Source organism: Protopterus annectens, chromosome 12.part0, assembly GCF_019279795.1.
Source record: "Protopterus annectens isolate FY-2018-M chromosome 12.part0, PAN1.0, whole genome shotgun sequence".
Classification (NCBI taxonomy): Eukaryota; Metazoa; Chordata; order Ceratodontiformes; family Protopteridae; genus Protopterus; species Protopterus annectens.
In genome coordinates, this window is record NC_056746.1 from 492,614,291 (window position 1) to 492,621,790 (window position 7,500).

Below are 7,500 nucleotides of genomic sequence, written 5' to 3' on the forward strand. Positions count from 1 at the left end.
GTATAGCACATGTCAGTGAGGGCTGCCGTCATGTAGTAATGGCATACCTATCAGTGTCAGACATCTATCTGTCAATACATTCATCCTACTGCATAGCTAGTTGGCTAGCTGATGTTTGTCTGTCCTCTGTACAGATGTGCAGATGTCAGGTATCCATCATGGCTACTTACAGACAATCTATGCTTGACTGACACTGGCATGTCTGCCCAGCTGTGTTATGAATGCCACAGCTAGGAATCCACACCCTGTACACACCACATGTCATGGATACCTCAACTACACTACCACAGACAACAGAACATGCTTGGGTACAGGTCTCCAAGACAGACACTGACCATGTTAAGTAATACATGTTGCATACATTTCAACTGGAGGACCTCATTGGCTCTCTGTAAGAGGCATCTAGATGATTGGCTGATGCATGTCACTCTCACCCTGAGAATCACTCCTGTGGTATCTGTTGATAGATGGCCTGCTGGCACATGGCAGGTGGCATGATACCACTGTACACACATCCCCTACACTTCCCATCTCTCCATGGACAATAGCCTGATACACACCTATGAACACCTGCACCAATGCACCCCAGTACTGACAAATGTGTATGTGTGCATTACTGAGAATATCAGTGTCTGTGTATTTGCACACCTGTAGTTGAGAATACCCTGAGGCCCTTCACAACCACCACACACCCCCCCCATTGCCTTAGGTAGATGTGGCTGCTGCTATACTGGACATTACATGAACCTTGTTATGCTCTTCTCCCTAAGGGCTACCTGGGCCTTGCAGTACCAGCACAACACTGTTGTACAAATGGGTTGATAGGCATGGGATATTCACTGAGTTCTGGCAAGTGTGTGTATGTGTGCATGTGTGTATATATGTAGGGTACAGCATTCTGAAGCCACATGCTCCTATTACAATACACATTGCCACACAGTATTAGGGATAGTGATGTTGCTGAGCAAGGAGAGGCATGACAATGCATCACCCTACTATACCTGTGGCATGTGCATTAGATGCATATCCCTGTAGTAGCACTCTTGAGATGGACAAGGTGTTGTATTGCAGTCCTGGTCAATGTGTGATGGTGGGTATGTCAGAGTGTTATCATGGGTTTCAGTGCATACAATAGCCACTGTGGGGTGTGGGTGCTGGGTATACTATCTTTGCACCATGGAAGCCCCAGTACATGTCCCATTTTCCACTGTATGTGGACCGCTATCGCCATCTACTATACAGGTAATTGATAACACTATTCAGCCCAGTTATGCATGTGCTGTGTGCAACTTATCTTTGACACAATGGACACACTGACAAGGTAGTTAGCACTGATAAGCCCAGGCCTCTCAGATGTGTGTCTGACTTTTATGTGCTTGTCAATGTGTATATGATGGTATGTCACACTATGTATTGTCCATAAACAACCATTACATCCCCCATTACCATACTGTACAGGCCTGGGGATGTTCTTCATGTAACATGTAACATGGAACACACCTCAGCCTAAAAGCTGTGTGGTGTGTGCAATTAAAGCCACACACATCCGTAGCACTACATACCTAGGTAGAGGTCTGGTCCTGGTGTTGCCAAGTAAAAGAGTGTGAGTGTATGTGAAGGACTCTACTTCCATTTGCAGAATATACATGTCCCAGGAAGTCATCTGTCTGAGAACTGCCTGGCATATGCTAACATTTCACAGGTATCATCCTGAGGACATTCATTCCATCACAACTACTGGTAGATGTGTAAATGCCCTCTTCCCCACTGTATAGGTGTGCAGCGATACTGGGGTTGGTATATATAGCTAGGTGTGGCTCTTGTGGACACAGCCATCATCATTGCAGTTACTGTTGAGTGTATCCCCTCACTTAGCTGGCCGTAATACTGTACAGTTCATGTTAACAGGTTAGGTAGTTGTCTATCACACTAGCTGCAGTTCTGCAGCACCTCTCACCCTCCAAAGGGTAAGGTTGTGCCACCCACACCAGCACAGCTATGTTTACCGAGTTTAGGTTTGCACTACATTGGGGAAGGGGACATATACCCTACCAGTACCATCGTCAATGACATTAAACTAGCGGACTTATTCCCCAGTGTGTTGTGGTGCCTATTCTGGCTTGGTGGTATTACACAGGCTACAATCTGTTCCTTGCACAGGTACATACATCCATGTGTACAGTATTCTCTGTGTATTGCATCAACACCAAAGCCTTTGTGTGTGTTATACACAAACCTGTGGTGTGTACCTTCTTCAGTGAACAATGGTAAGTGTTCTGGGTGGTTAACAGCAGCCACAATGCACTCACCTGTATACACCACCCCCAGACCTATCAGCCATGTGGCACATGCAGTAACTGTTATACAGACCTGTGACATGTGTTCACCTGTACCCAGGCTATGGCACAGCCAAGGTGTTACAACAGTGCCATACCCTTTGTAGGATATGACAGCAGACCATCCTCCTGCTGACACATGGACACCTACAACACAAACAGATTACATTATGGAGACCACAATCACTCAGTTTTAATAACAGCTATAATGCATCATGGCTGGACAGCTACACTTCCTGACATGTAATCATTAAACTTTACTGCTGACAACATGTTACACAGCAGTACATTGGTACACCATAGTACAGTCACCATGTGCATCAAAACCATATTAGCCTGTCCCTCCATTGATGTTATGGATGACAGGGATGTGGCACAGGTATCATCATATGCACAGGGTGTGTTGTTGGTTTGCCAGAGACCTAGGTTTAGCTATACGTTTGACACCATGTGTGTGAGTGAGGGGGTTTAATTATTCATATGGCCATTGTGATGTGGTGTATGTAGGTATGGGGTTGCCCTAGCTGTGTTTATATTGTGTGTGAGTATGCATGCAGAAGGTCTGCCATGTGGCTGCTCCATACAGGTGCTTGTTGGACAGCTGCAGACCATACCTGGCAGGGTGTGCAGTTTACTGCCTCCGGCCCATGGACACAAGAACTGTGCCTGCCAGGGGTTCCACTGGCATGTCCAGGTACAAGCCACAATATAGTACTCCCCCTGATTATGACATATGTCCGCTGGAACCAGGTCCCTCCTGGGACTAGCTAGGGCCATGTGCACATGGCCTTCTGTGGTGTGGTGTGGACAGCACCCTCCCTGCAGTGCTGGGGCTGGTACTGCCACTACAGGAGTGGGTTGGTGTCCTTGCATGTCCACGTTGACCTCCAGATGTTGGTGCTGCTGGCCTACGTCCATGTGGCCATTGCACCACTCCCACCACATGCTCGAGCATGGACAATCCATGGTCTAGGAGCCCCACCATCTCCCCCCACCATCTATTCATGACCTCTGTAAAATAACAGAGGGCACCTGCAAGATCACAGATGTTGTCAGTAACAGCTGAACGAGTAGCCCTCTGCAGCCTCAGAGCCTGTCTGGTGTACCATTTCATATGTGCCTGCACCTCCATGACAGCCTGAAACATGCATCTGGTGGTACCAGATGTGGCATTTCTGCCAGGGGCAAGATGACCAGCAACCCTCCAATGAGCACCCTTGTACATCTGCCTATGTGGTACCTTGATGGACATCCGGCTATGGCGGCTATTTCCTTCCCAATGCATATTCCATGCTACAGACCTTATTATGCTATCAGCTGTCCTGTGATTACATGTCAGAAACGTATTCCTGGTGTCTCATGTGTCTGTCCATGTCCATGTACTGCACGATTTCAAAGGGAAGTTGAGAGGTATGAACAACCCCACACTCACACATGTGCATACATGGATACACACACACACACACACACACACACACACACACACACACACACACACACACACACACACACACACTTACAGGTGAGGTTGCACAAAGATATTACACACAGGCCTCCTATTACCCATCTGTCAACATGCATGACATATGGCACTCAACAGCATGCAGTGCAGCTATAGTCAATCCTTGCTAGCAACATTATATATCTCTGTGATGCATGGGTTGTGTTAGTAGGTGATGCCTCTTCCCCTGGAAGACACTGCACCCATGTACACAGTATTGCTGTGCACCTGCTCAGCACTCTAGCATGTACTGTGCACCATACCTCACAGGTGTACACACCATTGCTGAATGTGTATTATTGTGTCAGTTATGTTTGCTCTGCTGCTCACAGCCCCTATGTGTTTGTCCAACACATACCTGGGATGATATGTGGACAGATGTCATTTGTGAATGCCTGATGTCTGATTTACAGACCTCATCATCAGTGGTGCATATATGGGCAATACGATACAATTACACTGACAACCTTCATATCTTTCCATGGCTATGGGGAGTGTACACACCCTTATTGATATGATGCCCTCTTCCTTGATATGCCAATGGACCACATTACTGCATATGTTAACATTACAAAAACCTGATATGTGACATATGACCTGTGCAATCAAACGCAGTGTCAAACAAATGTGTTAGTTGTGCAGATACTGATTGAGATGCATACACTTTGTGGGTGCATATGTATGCATGCCCTTACCATGATGGTTTGCTGCACCTACTGTTATGTGTACTACAGCAGTCACTATTCCTGGCAGGGGTATACTAGCATGGGTCATCTGCATTTGCAAGTATTTGGTCGGTCTGCCCTACAAATGTCCCCCAACTCTGCATGATTGCAAGGTCACTCATGTGCACATCCATTGGTGGTCACACAGTGCCGTCACTATTACTGTGGAGTCAGGGTTATGTCTGCCACAGTTCTTGACCTTGACTGTGTGCAGATACAGCCATTTGTAGCATCATTTGGGTCTCTGCTTCTTTGCACTGTTGTGTCATGATGACACCCACTCCCCAACCTCAGCCTTTTTGCAGATTATTGACTACTATGGCCTACATATGTGTCGTTGTGCAGTGTCCCAAACACTGAACATCATGTATACCAGCCTAGTCCCAGCTAATGAATGGCAAACATACAGGTGTACACTGGTGCTGGCAAGGTACAGATGGGAATGGTGGGTCTGAGGTCGGGTGAGGTGTTGGTTGTGCAGCACATGTATCTTAATTGATACTGTCTGTAGGTTTCCAACATGGTCTTGGTACACCAGTACACATTGCAACACATGCCTTTTGGGGACCTTTTCTTTTATGCATACGTTACCTGTAGAGAGGCCTGGCTGATGTTTCCTGTGGTACAACTGTCCCATCTGATTACCCCAACCCATGGCCCACACATGCAGAGTCCAGGCAATTGCTGACATGGGTACTGCACAGCTAGTACTTGCTAGTACTTGCTAGACATTCCGGCAACTCCCTCAGTGTTGTGGCATTTTACTAGGCAGCCTGCATGACTGGTTTGCAACATGTGACATCAGCTGCCTCGGATGGCCATCTGTTTATTTTCTACTTAAATCCTGTCCCATACATCCTCAGCACATACATGACTGTCTGCACTGTTTGCCATGGAATATGCAATGGTGAGGTATGGCTACATGTCCAACTACTGGGTGCTATATGTAGGGTATGAGATCCACGCCATGGCATGTAAGATGTGTGCAAGCCATGGCTGCCTCTGTTGCAGGTAAGTGGGCACATTTGATGGCCAAACATCTTGGACAGCAGACCATTTATTGGTGTGACATTGGGGACCTGTACTCATGAAAAATGCATGCTGTCAGTACCTCAACAGCTGCTTCCACTATATGTTATCTGGAGTGTATGCACACATATGCTTCCAGTGTTTGTGAAGGTATGTATTCCCCATATCTGCTGTCCTAACATAGGATTCCATATTACACATTCATTGCTCATGTTAGGACCACATTGCAGGTTGTAAGGGCTGTGGACTGCAGTATTGTGATATGCCGTAGTGTAGATCTGTAACAGTTGCCATTGTAATAGTGGTATATACATTGTTGTAGCACTGTATAAGGGTGATATTTCAGGCATGTCCGTACTGTAGGCCATTGGTTCCACCACTATGTTCATCTCTGTGTGCACACTTTGTAATGACAGGATGTTAGTTATATTGCAGGAGTGTGACATACCATTCAGATACACCATCATGGTGACCACTGGGATGCAGTGCAGTTAACAGCAACAATACGTGAACATGTATAGCATGCATTATGGGTAGGTGTGTTAAATGTGTGCATGGAATATACCATGGCCATAAAATGAACGGTGTACTGGCAAACCTGAACAAACACCATACTCACCAGCTACAGGCTGTTGCCCTTTAGGTATACCAGAGGGAAACAGACTATATATATATATATATATATATATATATATATATATATATATATATATGTATATATATCATCTCACATATGCATGATCTAACTCTACAGATGTGGATGGATATGCAACAGTGGTCTACTGATGTGCCCTGTGGCCTTACCTGCATACTCCTCTGCCATTGTGTGGGTAGCACCCACCTCCACTATGCTCTCCACCATGTGTTGTGTTTGCGGGCGGGCAGGTGCCCCAAGGCTGGCAAGGAGCTCCTCAACATTTGTCAGGGGGGCTGGATTGTATGACCCCCCCGTTACAAGATGGTCCCACCTGACTGCAGCAGCATGCTGACAGGCATGGCAGAGTAGATCAGTGCATTGATGTTGGACCTGCTCATAATTGCGGTTATGCAGGCCAACATCGTTTACCCTGTGGACTGTATGGCTAAACAAGGTGCTGTAGTGCTGCACCAGGTATGAGATGATGACATCATTCTCCTCCACTATGTATATTGGCAAGCATTCCCTCGACATATTGCCTGAAAGACATAAAGAGGGAAACAGGTCTGAAGACCTCATACTGCAAGGTCATCATAATTGTTAATACACATCTCTGTCTCCCCCCCACCATATCTGCAACAACAATCTGATCACACAACTCAAGGGGTATGTCTACAGAAGACCTACCGTTGGGAAATATATCGTATTCTACAACAATTTATGCTATGTGTTTGTAGTCATGTTCCAGGTTGGGACACTTATCATTGGTGGCCTGTTATGGACAATGTCCCTTGCATGCCACTGTAAGGGCCACTATGGTTCCATATATTCATGTGTTCTGTTTGCTGTGTGACTGCTGCACATCTGTTGTTTTCAGTTAATGGGGATATCTATGCATGCTGTTAGATATAATCCGGGAATATGTGGACTATTACTACCCACATATTTTCTATAACAGTGACACAATAGCATGTTTGGGGAACAGTTGCCAGCAGAACCACCTCTCCCACCTCATCTGGCCATGTTACCAGGCCACATCACATGTGGGACCCACCCTGGGACCTCCTCATCTACTGGTCCTGCACTACCTTCAGGTGGAACCACCTCAGGGGATGGTTTTCACACCCCCAGGAGCACACACAGACAGGATCCTGTCACCCAAAGTTAAGTCCAGGGTCTGATGCATAGGAGGCTCCACAGAGACTTGGGGGATATGCTACAGCACCTTGAGGCATTCAGTACACACTCACAGGGTCTGCATGCTCCTCCTGC